The following is a 15,812-nucleotide window of genomic DNA, read 5'->3' on the forward strand; positions in this document are numbered from 1 at the left end:
ACAGTTGGAAGTGCTTGCATGGCAAGAATCTAATTTCAAAAGGTTATGAGCTGTGTTTTCTACAAAGATATTTTTTTTCTTGATATCTTAAGTTCATTTTCAACTCCTGAGAATGTTAATAAAAAAAATAATGCAAGGTTAAAAACTCCCGTAAGTGTTAAGAGCTGTATTTAAAAACAACAAGCATTTGCTCTGATATCCTCTTGTTTTCTGAGGAAATATAAAATTGAATTATTAACTAAAATCAGATGACTACAACACAACAGGTATTTATCACTTAGCTATCTATGAGTCTCAATTGCATTTTAGACATGTGAATAGGAAAAAGAATGAGAAAGAACTGCAAACTGCAATGCTTTTAAGTGTTTGCAATTCCAATTATATATTACTGCAGGATTTAGTTTATTTGTAGAAACTTCAAATTGTTACTTGCATTCAGAATACCTTTGCTAGCATGTTTACCTGTGGTTGGAAAATTTTTTATAGATTAGGGAATTACTTGTTGAAAAATAACATACACAACATTTAGAGTTTGCAGTATTAGGAAAAAAAAAAAAAAAAAAGGATTTTATTGCTGCATGGGTTCATCACCAAAGGGGTCTTTTGAGCTATTTTTCAAAACTTTTGGTGATCAGGCCACTTAGATGCCTGGTGTGAGCTTGCATTTTGTCATTATCCTTCCAACTTCTAACTTCTGCACATGTGTGTTTCAGGAGTCTGTGTGTACTCAGAGGGGTATTTCTACAATTATTTTAAAGCACTGTGCAACAACTCCAAGTTACTGGATCAGTACACATCCTCACAGTGACATGACAGTGCTGTTCAGCCCTCCAGAGGCTGGTGCTTTGCTCAGGCAGAAAGTCCTCTGGGACCTGAACCATGGTCTTTGCAGAGCACTACAATGTGACGTACCAGTTTGATCAGAGTTAGCTTTGTTTCACTGTGAGACTCAGGGTATATCAGCACTTCCTAGGCTTTTTGAGGTAAAATTTGTCTTGTGGTTTGCAAAGTGACAGCAGTTTTGTGTTTGTGGAAGATACTTTTAAAATATGCTTCTCTTTAATGGTCTGCTTGAGACCTTGTGATAGTTATTGCTGTCAAAACCATGATCTTATGTGTGATTTCTAATTTTCCAGTAGCAGCTACCAGCTATTGTCAGAATTTCCTCCCAAAATTATGTGTCCAATAGACTGCAGTCAAGTATGAGACAGCAAGTATGAGACTTGGATACGTGGACTGACTTCTGCAGTTTACTGATCTCATGAGAACTTTTATTGACTTCAAAGGGCTCTGGATCAATCTCTTAGTTTTTGCTCAAAGCAACTGTAGTCTTTCTTCAATTTTTAACACTGAAATAGTAAAAGGCCAACATAGTCATAACTCATTCACTCATGAATATCTTTATTCTTCCAAGTAACAGCAGGGTAGAGAAAAGTAATTGACTTCTCAACCAGACAAATGGAAAGAGTAGAGATATTGTACTCATGACAATCATAAATTTGGGGTTGTTATGACCTGTAATCAACAGCATATGATGTAACCTATTGCTATTACCGGCAGGAGATCTAAAGATGACTGACAGCCTAGAGCAAGTAAGATCTAGCTGAAAACAGAATGTTCTAAATACAGAACAATGACTCTATATATAGCCTACAGTGAGAGAAATCTTTTCATTTCTCCTTCTGATGGGAGACAAGAGAGGATTTATTTGACTTTTGGGAAGCTTTAGAATCTTCAGCAAATATTCTGAGACACTGGAAATATTTTAGGCAACTTACTCAGTTCATGTAATGGAGTTTAAATAAATTTACCAACATACTGATTTCCTGCTTTGGGGAAATGCGAGGGTTCTTACTATTATAGTGTTTGTTATTTGCTTGTTCAAGTAATTATTCTACACTGTCCACTGCTAATTTTAAATGCTTTTAAATACAATAGATTCAGTTAGAACATGGAGTGGTTGATTAGCTGAGGATTGAGATAATCCATTGTCATGCGTTAATGCTTCCCTTGTGGGTATTCCAGTGACCTCTCATAACTCTTAACCTTTATCTAACATTTGGTACATGGTTCATTCAGCACAATAAAACTATAATGAATGATTAAGTAGTAATTAATGTATTTAACTTCTTGCATTTGACTGAATTCTTAGTAGAAGCATTAAACAAACTGCATTTGTTTCACAAATGTATTTTGAATGCCTTAATCAAAAGTATTTAGGGCCACATTCTCACCTTTTATATATGTTTAGACTTTGGTTTTCTGTTGATTTCTTTTCTGTGGTCTTCACAGACTATTTGAAGTTACAGGAAAAGGGAAAAAAACCAAAATGCTTACAATACCAAATACATTTACCACCCCTTCTGTAAAACACCTTAAGTCAAAATTTCAAGACTCAATATGGCCTATTTGTGCTTGAGCTACAGGACTTCACACCATTGAGCTGACAGTAAAGTAATCTGGTAGTGAAGAGGGAGGTTGTACTGCAGGCGCCATGCCCCAGTTGTAGAGGGAACTTATTTAGTTTTCTGTCTAGAAAAATCCATTTCAACCCGTGTCACTGCCTCTTATGCTTCTAGAGATCAGGAATTGGGTTGATCATGAGGTTCCTCTCAAGACAGAATCCTTCTCTTGTAGGCTTTTCATGCACTCCCAACATGCTAGTAATGCTGGTAGTGGCTGCCACCATTGCTGTTCTGTCACATTTTATCCCTAAAAAAGGAAACACATTTTAAAATATTTACTTTCTTTATATATTTTGTTTTTGGCAAACTGCCAAAACTTTCCTGAGAAGGGAAAACTGATCGTTTTAAGTGCAGCCTGGATAAGCCAGAATTGAATTTAATTAGTGGAAGAAAGGTTTCCAGTTAAAGACTTTTCTCCTCATTGGATTTGAAGAAAGAGGAATTGGAACCATAGATGTAAGTTGTCTGCAGTTTTTTTCTTGTTGCTCTTCGTTACCAAAGTAAATTCTGTCTGTATTTAGACTGTGAACCTGGGGCAGGATTTGAAACAATTGAGGCAGACTCAGCTGAAGACCCAGGTTGAGCCATGATCTGGAACAGTAGTTGCTTTCACACCTCTCTTTCTGTTTACCCTTACTTAGAGTTATTTTATTTGCTGAAAGGGAACCCCACATACACAAAAAGGAAGAGAACTGTGTTTTTGTTAGGAGTCCTTGTGATGTAGACAACTGTGGGAATGAAGGCAATAGAGATAGAGCAATTAAGCTGCAAGCCCAGAGAGGCTCTCATAAACACCGTGTGCAGTTCTAGTGGGTCTCAGATGTGTTTATGTTCGCTCACAAGGTTGCTGTTGCCAAATAGAAACTTAAGTGTTTTCTCTCTTCTTTTCAGGGAGTCTAAAAGAGGTCTAAGGGTGCCTATATCCCATTTCATATCACTATGCTTTTTGTGGTGCTGGAAGAAGAAAAAGTTGTTTCTTTTCTGTTGTTCTGACTCTGTGGCTTTCCATTGGTAGACAGCTGATTCTGTATGATGATTTAAACCAATTAGGAAAGACCTAAAATAAGAAAGACCTAAAATTTCTTCCCTTGTCTCTTGAGGATAGGACAATACCTGAGGATATAGGACTGTAGCAATCCTTGTTCTACTTGACTTGAATCAGGCTTTTGCTCAGTTTTCACAAAAGATATTCACTTGAGTTGTCAGAGATTATAGTTCAAGCTGTTCTTTAGTTGCTAATATTAAATGACGCTGCTCTGTAAGGAGCAATAATGATCTGAGCAATTGATGAAGTGAATCACTGGCATGAATTAGACATGACCAAACACTGAACATCTGCTATAACCTTTGCAACTGGAGCCTAGCTTGAGTCAGTCATGTTGGTGGCATATTCTGTCTTTCTTGAAAAACGCATATGTATTTATGGAAGAGCAGAATAACTGACTGAGGTTTGAAGGGACCTTTGGAGATGATTTTTCAAATCCTATGCTCAAGCAGAGACACCTACAGCTGATTGTCCAGGACTGTGTCCACACAATGTTTGAATATCTCCAAGGAGGGGGGGGTCCTACAAGCTCTCAGAGTTGCCTGTGCCAGTGTTTGATCACCCTCATAACTCAAAAGCATTTCCTGCTATTCAGAGGAAAATTCCTGTGTTTGTTTGTGCCCATTGCTTCTGGTCCTGTTACTGAGCACCATTCAACATCTGAAATTTTGAACTGAGAAAAGATGAGGTTTATAGAGAAATCTGTTTAATCAATATTTGAATGCTTCTAATCACACTGATTGTTTTAAAAAAATCATCTTATCAGACTGCTGTTGTACTTTGGGTGTGTCTCTCTCTACTCCCCAGCTTCATCACAAGTTACTTCTTGTGAAAATATTGCTCATTCTTTTTCTAAATATAATAGATCAATCATTCATCACCAATCATTTTGAGACTAGTAAGGAGGTTGTAAAAACACATTTATTGCAGCTTAAATTGTGTGGATTTTAGTCCATAGGTCAGTATAGAATGTGGTTGTGTCTGCCCCCAGCTTCTGATCATAATCTCTACAAAGGTAAATACTGCTTAGAATAAACAAATTATTAAGTACCTTCTGGAACGAGAAGGGACAGGGAAGGAGATATAATATCAAGGTAAACAAAAGGTAAATGTCTAAATGATCTAAAACTGTAGTCCAGTTATGATACTTCTGTGCAATCATTGTGGTTTGGACATTTATTTTTGCCTGATGATTTAATGCAAATTGCAGAATGATTGAACCTCATCATTCTTTCTTTATATAACGCTTTCTACTAGGAAGATAGCCATTCTTACTTTATTTCATTTGTGATTGCTAAATTTTAAGACATGTTCTTATGTTAAAAATTCAGTTAGGTAATCTCAAAGTTTAGCAAGGTTTGTAAAGAGAGTTACCCTCACTCATTTTAATAAAAAAATATACTTAGATAAGATGTTGAACTTCTGAATGCAGAAGAACATTTCCTAAGGGGGTTGAAACCAAAGTAGTGAAATTTACACTGACAACTAGCAACAAATGTTGTGAGCATTACCTCCTAAGGAAATATATATAGACCCTCTTTCTCTCTCTAACAACAGATTTATCTACCAGTTAGACAGTCTGAGAGGCAGTACCTCTGTGGCTGGCATAAGTGTTGAGAAAGTGGCTCAATCATGTAAAAAAAAAAGTGAAGATAGGTTATAATAAAAAATGAAAGCTTCTCTAGGGAAGAGGAATAGAGACAAGAGTAAGACTCAGGTCTCTGTGGAGTCTGTAATTTTGAGAACTTGGAGTTAAGGAATTTAATGCTTAGATGTGTTTCAAAGGTGGCAGTCTGGGCAGAGAAACAGGAAATAAAGGAATGTTCTAAAAAATTGGTGGTAACTAGTTTCCTTTCTTAAGAGATTGTATGAGGTTATTCTGTTACAGCGTTTGGTGTGGGTTTATCTTCATATGTTTTTTTCAATCCACATAGTTGTCATGATGGCGACTGGGGAAAGATATTACAGGCTTAGAAGATGGAGATATTGGTGATTGGATGGAATGATGACTGCTGGAAAGAGGATATGCTTCTCATTTGTGTGTCATTGTGCGCCCCATCACTGTTGGGTTTTTTTGCCATGTGAACATTTCATTCACATTGGTAACATTGTGTCATGGCATCACAGGATGCAGAAATGTCAGAGGCTCTGCATGGGGAGCAGCAGGGCAGGGTCTGTCAGCCGGGACCTGTTCCCCCCGGTCAGGAGCAGGACAGCCAAGGGCACTGGGGCAGCTTCAGCCCTGGGCATCAGGAACCTCTCTGGCAGGTTGAGGCCAGGCTGGGCCATCGGCCAAATTTGTGAGCCCAGCTCAGTGAGGCCATGGCTGGGCAGGGCTGTGGGGAGCCGTGCCCAGTTCAGTGAGGCCATGGCCGGGCAGGGCTTTGGGAAGCCATGCCCGGCTCGGTGTGGCTGTGTCCAGGCAGGGCTGTGGGGAGCTGTGCCCGGCTCAACAGGGCCATGGCCAGGCCAGGCAGGGCTTTGGGGAGCTGTGCCCGGATCAGTGAGGCCATGGCCGGGCAGGGCTGTGGGGAGCTGTGCCCGGATCAGCGGTGCCATGGCAGAGCAGGGCTGTGGGGAGCCGTGCCCAGCTCAGTGAGGCCATGGCCGGGCAGGGCTTTGGGGAGCCGTGCCCGGCTCGGTGTGGCTGTGTCCAGGCAGGGCTGTGGGGAGCTGTGCCTGGCTCAGTGAGGCCATGGCCGGGCAGGGCTGTGGGGAGCTGGGGACCGGCCCTACTGCGGCATCTCCAGGCTGGAGCTGACGGGGGTCCCGGGTCCTGGGCAGGTCAGGACCGGTGATGTCCTCAGGGACATTCTATGTTGAAAGGCTTTCTGAAAATGTTTATTCTGGAGAGGCAGTATAGATGGGTCATGTTCCATGAAATGTCTTATTGACATTTTAGGTTCATTCAGGAGAACTGGTAAACACCATAGAGGTGAAAATGAGTAAGAGCTCAGTTTTCAAGAGAAGAAAATCTCAGAACATCTGTTGCTGTCAGTCGGGCCCTCGTGCTTTGTATCCTTGGCATTGTCCACTTACATCAACACTGATCTGGAATAGCCTCCCTGTGCATGTTTTGTCCACCTGAAAGAAGTTTCAATAGTGTAGAAATGGAAATTTATGCAGCTGGATAGGCAATTCCCTAAGGGCAGACAGATTGTGATGCACTGATTTCACCTTGATATCTGGGATTGCAATTTCTGTTACCTTACACTGTATTTTTATGGAGTGTGTGAAAACCAGCTCAGTGACTTAACCAGCAATGATAGTATCTGACACATCATTTATGGAAAGATAAAAATGTTTCCACTTCTGAGAGAGTTTTCATGTACAAGTTTTTTATTTAATGAATTTTTAGTTATTCCAGTCTTTCTGGCTGTGAAAATTTTAGGAGAATTTTTTCCTGAATCACTAGGGTCTTAAAAATCATAAGGGTGAAAGGTATATTGACCAGTTTGCTTGTACATGAGAGGCATATATAATTTCATCAAAGGTAATTGCTTTACTAGTTATAACTTTGAAGTGACAGAGATAATTAACATTACCTCCAGCAGAGCAAGAGCCTTGCTGTAATAGCTGTTAAAGTGCCTTTTCATACATTTCTTGCTGTTAGTTTCAGAAACAGAAATACTGTTAAAAGGCCTAAGAAGACTTGAAGTGAGGACCAAAAGATGATCTGAACTCCATGCCACTGGGTGGATTTTTTCTGTCTCCTATTCGTCTTATTCCCTATCTGCAATCTCTGAATGCTGTACCTTGACATGTTTGAGGGCTATTACGTGGAACTCTTGCTGTTCCTTCTGAACTTTAGTTTCAATATGTCTCAGCATGGTCTTGAAGCTCTCTTTGGATTTTGTTTCTTTGACTTTTGTCCTTAGTAATTTTATTTTTTTTTTAGTTCAGATTGAGTTTCCCCTCTGCTTTCTGCTGTCTTTCTCCTTTAGCTGTATCTCGTCCTCCTTTTCCTCCTCCTCCTTAATCTAAAGCTTGGCCTTTCTCTTGTCCGTGGCTTGAGATTCAACCTTTTCTTTTGACACAGGGCTGGCACTCTCCCCTTCTCTTTGACCTTAGACTCAACATTTCTTATGTCCTCTGGTTTTTCTGTGCCTTGTTCTACATGCTTTTTTCGGCATTGTTACTTTCTTAGAGTTCCCCTTAGGGGATTTATCATTCCATTTGCCATTCAGAATTTCTTAACACGGCAAATTACTCTCTTCTGCATCTTCAGCATTTCTCTGGTCTATGTTGCTGTTTTGGGCCTAGGCTTCATGAGTCTAATTCTTCCTGACTTCTCATAGCAGTTTGCAAATTCTTCAGAAGATTTGTTTTGTTTTGATTCAAAGTGAGTCTAAAGTCTTTGTTTGCAACCTGCTTATTGTATTTTGTGTTTGTTTTGGTTTTAGGGTTTTTTTTTTAGTTGTTTTAAGCCTTGGTTTGTTTTCTTTTTTCTCTTCAGCATGGTTTATTTTTTTCTTGTAACTTTTCAGGTTTTGACCTGTAGTATTAATTATTAGGTTTTTTTGGAACCTCATTGCACCAATATTGTCATCCTTTCATCCTTTGTTTTGTAATGAAATGTGTATTATATTATATTCAAATATTTATCTTAATTTATTCTCCTCATGAAGGAGGAATTTTTAATCTTTTTTATCTGCAATATCACATATGATATCTTGTTTATTCGTAGGTGGTTCAGGATGTTTCTGATATAGCTAACATGACAAATTAATGTTTTGCCAGTTGTATTAACAAAAAATCATATCCAAATAATTCTGAAGGCAAGATGATTTCTCGAGGAATGTTAGTACTTTATGGGAAAAAATAAGCATCACTTCAAATTCACATCACTTGTTCCGAGCTGCCATCATGCCTTACACACAGCTCCATTTCTCCTCTCCATCTGCATCCTGTGGAGGTGGCCTCAGCCTTTCCATTTCTGTTGCTGCTCCTTTGCTGCTGCCATTGTATCTTTGGTAGCAGCCCATTTTCTCTGAAGAGCAGTCTCTGTTTATTGTTTGCGTTAGGCTGTTCTGCCTACTTCCTCTGTTCATCTTTGGTCTCTGCTAGACTTTTTCCTGCCCTTAGACCTTGCCAAGATTCATACAACCCTAATCTTTCTTTTTCTTTTTCTTGTAGTTTCTTTCTGAAGCCACCCACCTGTTTTGTGGGATATTTTAGTTATTTGTGGCTGAAGATACAGTCCCTCACCTCTGGCTTCAGAGGAGTGTCAATCTTTTCTCCCTGCTTTTCTCTGACTATTGCTACCACTAGGGTATCCTCAGGGGACAGGCAGAAATCAAGACTAGAGGTACAGAAAGGTTCAGAGGTTCAATTATTTAAAACAGAAATAGGTGAGCAGAGAATCATGAGGTATGTATGTCAGAGGTAGGAAGAAGAAACAAATTTCGCATCTCTTTCTGATCTGCTTGAAGACAAGGACTGTAACTCAGAATATGTACATTGAGAAAGAGTGTGTGGATGAGAGGCTTCCTATCTTCTGGTGTGGTGCTTTTGATTAAAGTTGCAAAATGGGTCTGCAAAGTGGGAGGTTTTTTTCTGGATGGATTTCCTCCCTTGAGGCAAAGAGAGAGTTACTGCTTATTCAGCAAAGGAAAATTACATTTTACTGCCTTTGCATTGTTTGATACTTAATTATATTTAGTTCAAGTAAAAAAATTAAGATACCACCACTCATTTCTTGGATAAATCAAAATCAGCATTGGCTCAGCTGGTATAGCTGAAGAGTGGGTTGTTCGTTTTCTAACTTGAAGCCCACACTCTTTGACTCATGAAGATTATAAGTCTATAATTCAGGATGCCTTTTTTCTCCCCACTAAAATACAAAAGAAGCCTATGGTCAGATTTAGTTATTTTGCTTTCATATACTTTAATCAGGGCAAAAAATATTTTATCTGCATATCTCTGATATACCTTGAGCTGGTCTGTGTCTGTTTCCTGCTGTGAGATCTACCTCTAGCTAGCTTTCCTCTTCTGAACAGCATCGTCCCCCCAAACTGTCCAGGCAATAAAGAGTTGAAATAACAACATCTGCTTAGTTGATATTCTGACTTCTGGACTATTGATTCTGAGGGGATATCACAGAACTGCCTGCATGCATTTACCCATGCTCTCAGGCACATGGTGTGATTCTTGGGGAATCCTGCTTGAGACCAGGAGTTGGATTTGATGATTCTGATGGGTCCCTTCCAACTCAGCATATTCTATCACCCATTGTTTAATCACTGATTTTTTTTTAAATAGATAAAAATACTCAAAAAATTATTTGCTGTGAAATATGTCACTAGATACAATTTTTTCAATTTAACAGTGAGGAGAGCTTATTGTGAAAATTTTCAAAAGAAAGAGCTTGTTATGAAACTGAATTGAAAGTGAAAAGGGTATAAACACTGTAAAGGTTACAGGTTTAAAGATGTGTTTAAAGATGCTAAAATTGAATTCAAAAGGGTACATTTTCTTAAAGGGACTTCATGAATCTATCTGCTCAAACAGAAGTTAATTAAAATAGTCCAGTAATTGTGTTGAACAAATTTGAGCATCAAATACTAAAAAAATGTTTTTAGCTTATATTTAGGTATTGCCAGGATCTGGCAGGGTTTTAGGAATAGCTGGAGAAAGTGGGTCATCATGTTCAAAGCAAAATAGATTTTTTTTTTTTTTACATGACAGAGATTTTTCTTTCTCAAGTAGACTAAGATGACTGTACATAGTGACAGAATGTCAGTATTACTGGGTTCTTGTTGTATCACCTATAAAATCATACACAGTTGTAGTAGTTCTGAGAAATTACTCAAATAAGTAAGCTTAAACTGGGTAGCATTAAAACTAGGGCCATTATAGCACCATTAGGTTTAAGTTAGAAATGTGTCTCTGGAATGGTAAGCAAATCCGGTATAGATTTCAGAAAAAAATATGCTTAGAGGGACTGCCAGGGTCCCATAATATTTCTATTAAAATTTTGTAATTATGAGGAAATCAGTTTTCACAGATATGAAGACAAAATAGCTCTTTAAAAAAGAAAAAAAAAGTATGTAGGCAATGCCTATACTTTGTCTAAGTGCTAGTCTTAGTGCAAGTCTTTTAATGTGTGCCTATGCTTCCTGATAGAAAGGAAGTGCAGCATTTGCTGTTGCTTTTTTGAAAGCAGTTGACTATTGGAGAGATAAAGTCTAAACATGATCTTTAAAGGGACATTGTGATTTACTAAAATACATAAAATTTAAATTATAACCCTATTCACCTACAATAAAATTCAGTCTGCCAAGGACAACTAGAAGACAGTGTAAGATAATGTAAAGGTGAAAAGGATAGACACATAGGTACGGAGTTAAACTTGTAAAACCTAGTTCACAAATAGTACCTTCTTAATTCATGCTTTAAAGCTGGAGACTATTTTGGTACCATGGAGAGACAATAAATGCTATCCCTGTGGTTACCAGTAAAGCTGAGTTCTTTCCTCCTCTCTTCTCCTCCTCTCTTTTCTCCTCTCTTCCTGTAGCAGTAATTAAGCTATAAAGGATGCTGAAATAAAGAAATGCAGGTTTTAAATAACTGAGAAGGGAAGCTGTGTTAGCCTTAGTGGATTTTCTCTTCCATTGACAACCATCCTTAAATCCTTATTTCTTATATCCAGAGTTTAATCACATGCTACTGTTAGAGAATTGGAATGGCTGTCAGTCTATGTGAGCAGTGAAATCTCCAGTAAAAGTGCCACTGTCATATGGAGAGATTTAAGGCATTACCATAGCTTGGAATAAAGATTGTCCTAAACTTCAACATCTGATTCCTCAATGGGTGTGAATGAAAAGCCAAAGTGTTGCCAGCCTTCCCCTGCAGCAAGTGTCCAGATGGACATTTTGACAGTTTAGCTAGGGTATTTCACACATTCCTTATTCGTATTTCAGAATTTCTTCTTTTCAGACGTGTATTCACATAGCCATCCACTGGTACTTACTTCCAACTTACAAAGATAGTCACTGTGTTTACACAGAATTGAGGCCTGTGTTTGCAGCTGTTATAATAAATTGCACTTACAGGGAGTGGTTTGGTTGTAGAGAGTCAAACCATTCATGAGGAAGTATTCATTGTGATTAAAATTGCAGAATTTACAATATGTGTGCTGATCAACTTAATGAAAAAAAGAATAAATGATAAGAAGTGCCTTTAAGAGCGATACAGAGAAAAACAGAGTGCATGTTTCCCCTGCAAAATGTGTGCAGGGGATAAGTAAATCCCATAAAGTCTGCTGGCTTTGGAGGGAAGACAAGTATTTAAGGTATTAAAGTCTTGAAAATATTAAAATTACCTGAAATATGTTTCTTAACACTATTAAGAAGGGTTTTAAATCACAGTGTCTCAAGATACTCTTGACAGAAAAGACTGCTGGTAAATACTGGAATTTAATCTAAAAAGTAAATCTAACATGGATAGATTATTCAGAAATAGTCTATCCATTGAAATGTCATTTGAAGTATAAACTATAGTTTTCAATTACACATAGGAAATAATAAAAAATAGTAAAATGGGATTTAAAATGTGATTATTTATATTTAAATTAAATTGAATATATTTTTATATATTTGACTATTGAAATTTTATATTTGGCTATGCATAATATATGTTCAGAGAAATATTTAAAACCAAAGTGTTTTGTTATGATTTCTTCTGTGTCTTGGATTTCAGAGTATTTTCTTGCCTTAGCAGGTTCTCAAAATGTATGCTTTTGTGGTATACAGGTTTAAAGACAATTCTGTCTTTGTAGCAGTGTTCAATCTGCAAAGAAAAAAATATTGCTAATAATTTTTATGACAGAAATCAATACAGTGTACTTAATGTATTTATTGTACGATTATTAATATTGTAATTTCTCTTTTTGTAATCTTGAAAAGTAATGTTACAGGTGATTTACTAAGCAACCACTTTTTTACCATTTTTGACTAATACATTTGCATTTCTTTTCTTAATTTACTGAAGAGAACTATGTATTTTTTCCTAACAGGAAAAAATTTCTGCTGTAACTAAAATGACATCATGCTGCCTCCTGTGGGGGAATGCTGAAGCCTTCTCAAAGATACAACACAGTGGTAAGTACTAAAAGTATGTTCATAACAATTCCTTTTTTCATAAGAATATGTAAAAGAAAGATAGCAAGTCTCTGTTGCTGGTGTTCTTAAATGTGTTTGAAATATCTTTGCAATACATCCATTTAAAATGTTTGTTTACCCTGTGTTCATCCAATGAGACATGGAATACAGTACATTCTAAGCATTAGCACTGTTTATATGCTTACTTATGTTAGGCATGAATTGTTATTTTTCAGCTCTATAAGTATTGAATGATACCCATCAATTTGTAATTAAAAGCCATGAGATTAAGCCTGGCTATTGTGATGCTACTACTCAGTAAGGTTTGGGGGTTCCAGCCACACTGTACCAGACAGAGCTGTCTATCTTCAGTTTGCAAGACAAGGTTGGGTTCCAGAGTTCTTATGGGGCTGTACTAAAAAAGAGGCTTGGTTGCTGTTTCATACTGTTACCATAAAGATCTATTTTTTCCTCTCAGTTGTTAGCAAAATATGACAGAACATATTTTAATGTATAGCATGTACACAGCACATATATCTATGTGTATATCTATGCACACAGATATCTAAAAATTCTTATTATATCAATATGAAATATGTGATAAGGGTTTAATTTAGAAATCCATGCATAGAATATGTTCTATTTATAAAACACCTTGATCTAATTACCATTCTTTCATACTGTGCCTGACACATTGATTAATGAGAAGGGAATGAGATGTACAAGTGACCAAAAAAGTTTCTCTGGTGCAAAGTCTTGCTTTTCACTTTATATTATCCGTGAACTTTGAATCAGATGTGACATTTTCTGTAATCATTGCAGCAGCTGTAGTACAATGACGTTTCCATTTCACGTTGACACTGGGTCCTAAATTCAAGGAGAAGGAATAATAATATATCTGATGTGATAATAAAGTTGTGAATAAGCAATAATTCAAAGTGTGACAGTTTAGTTATGAAAGTCGAAGATACCATTATGTAGTGTAAAATTCAGGCAAAGAAAATAACAGCTTTGAAAATTTCTGTGATTTTTGCATCACTGAACCATGTTTATTCCAATTTGTAACAATTTACATGTAATTGAATAAAAAATACTTTATGAACAGGGACCTGTTTAATAGTTTAGCATCCACACTGATTGTGATAATAGCTGAACTCTTTGGAGTTATATAGTGACTAGTACAATATGCATGAGTGTCATATATAGAATTCAATTACTGACTCTACTTCAGAGAACTCATGACATTTTTTTCAGGAACGAGGCAAGCAAATGATATAAAGAGTACGAGGCTCATATAAAACTGAAGTCAAGTTGAAATAATAACTTAATTTCTTTGGAACTAACAATTTGTGGCACATTTGCCCTTTCTCGCATTAGAATAAGCCACAGCCATGTTCCAAGAAGGGAAATTCTCATCTCTAGATCTATCACAGTACTCTGAGATAGACCACAGAAGTTGGGGAGAGGTTTTTGAAGGGGAAACCGAGGGATGGAGGGATTTGAGTTTTTTCTGTTTTCTCAGCATTTTGTTTGCTCTTCATAATGCACAGCAGGAAAGTCAGAGAGGAGGAGAAGAAAAGGAAGCAAACAACACTAAAGCAGAAAAGTGAGATGGAGCCTATTGATGTCTGGCTTTTAAGTCACACTGCAAGTTAGTGAACATCAGAAGCCAGCTGTGCCTTTTGAAAATTTTCTTGTTTATCTAAGGTGATAATTGAACATACATTAAAAAAAAACGAAGAAAAAGAGATAAGAAAATGAAATTATAAATCCACATAAATTTATTTCTGCTTCTCTGCTTGTTAATTTTCTGAATTAGCCACAAATATTTGTATTCAACTACTAGCCCTGAGGTACTCCAAAATACACAAAAGAAATACAGAAATATTTGTTAGTTTCTTATTTGTCTAGAAAAGGTTTGTATTGAGATTTTTTTCAGGAGAAAAATGGAACTGGATCTGAAGGCCTTCAGGATAATTCATAATCCAAGCCAAACTAACCTCAAAGTTGTATTTTCAGCAGAAAATAGGGATCCATTTGGATAAACAGAAGAACAAAAAAATTCCAAAAGATAACTAGGGACGATAGCTTGGACAGATTCTAACTATAACTTTGGCTATACTGGACTCTTATATTTGAGAGAAATACAGAAAGAAATCCCTACATCTTGAACATTTTAACTGCTTACTTGCTATCTTTGTCATCCGTAATTCCAGATAAAAGTCTTCAACATGATAGACCCATTATCTTCCTCAAGAACAGAAACCATCAATTTATGCTTGGAGTATGCGATGTGTGTTTTCTGGAAATACATATACAATATAGTATTAAAAACTGAAGCAAATGAATGGCCCACGCTTTGTCCTCAGATTTTGATTGTGCATCAGAAGTATAAGTGAGTTTAAATGATGGGATTTCATTCTAGAATCCCAACCTGACAACTGAATGTGCAGATGGAGCCCTGTGGTAGTCTGTGAAGCGCCGTGTCATTCCTTTGATGTAGCCACATACTGTCAGATTCTTGATCATGTTCTCAGACTCTGATCAAACCTTCTGTCTTGTATCATTTATGGTAACAAATGTGAAGGAAAAAAAAGCCTTTATATTAGAAGGCAGGAATAAATCATTCCAGTTTAAGTCTTGGGAGTTTTAGGAAACAGATCAACTCTTTATTCTCTGAGGAAAATCAGGGCACAATACAATTCTCATTCTTAGAGCTGTCAGAGCTCCTCAGCCTACTTTTCAGCTCTTGGGATTCAGATAAGAATTTTTGCCTTCCTCTTGTCAGGGTTTATGGCTGTACATGAAAGTACTCTTAGCTGAGCAGTCCAACCTCTGGTTAAGCAGCATCTTCAACTCCTCCAGTTTTCTTTTTAGGCTCTCACTGATTTTATACTCTTAGGTGGAAGAAAAATGCTCCCCCACATTTCCTCTGTCTTGGTGAAATATCTGCACAATTTTAGCATGGAAATCCATCAGTTATGTCGGTTCCTAAGACCATGTTATGATACTTAGGCTCTACTCACATTGTAGCGTGCATTCTTCCTACCAATTCTCTCTTAATTTTGAAACACAAGGAAGGAAGGAAGCAAAGAACTCAGTTTAAAATTCTTCCCTTTTACAAAGATAGAAGGTATGTTTTCCATACTGAAACAAAAGTGATAAGCAGGAGCAACTAATGAAGTTACCAGTTGAAACCAG

At 37.2% G+C, this 15,812-nt stretch overlaps 1 protein-coding gene across 2 annotated transcripts in view; it reads left to right on the forward strand.

Annotated features, from left to right (window-relative positions):
• Positions 1-15,812, forward strand: part of NLGN4X (neuroligin 4 X-linked) — a 159,744-nt gene that overhangs the window by 16,722 nt on the left and 127,210 nt on the right. For both annotated transcript variants that reach the window (XM_030949747.1, XM_030949755.1), the window contains exon 2: positions 12,527-12,611. The gene's annotated coding sequence lies outside the window, so the exon portion shown is untranslated. The remainder of the gene's footprint in view (positions 1-12,526; positions 12,612-15,812) is intronic.

This window comes from Camarhynchus parvulus, chromosome 1 (genome assembly GCF_901933205.1).
Source record: "Camarhynchus parvulus chromosome 1, STF_HiC, whole genome shotgun sequence".
Lineage (NCBI taxonomy): Eukaryota > Metazoa > Chordata > Aves > Passeriformes > Thraupidae > Camarhynchus > Camarhynchus parvulus.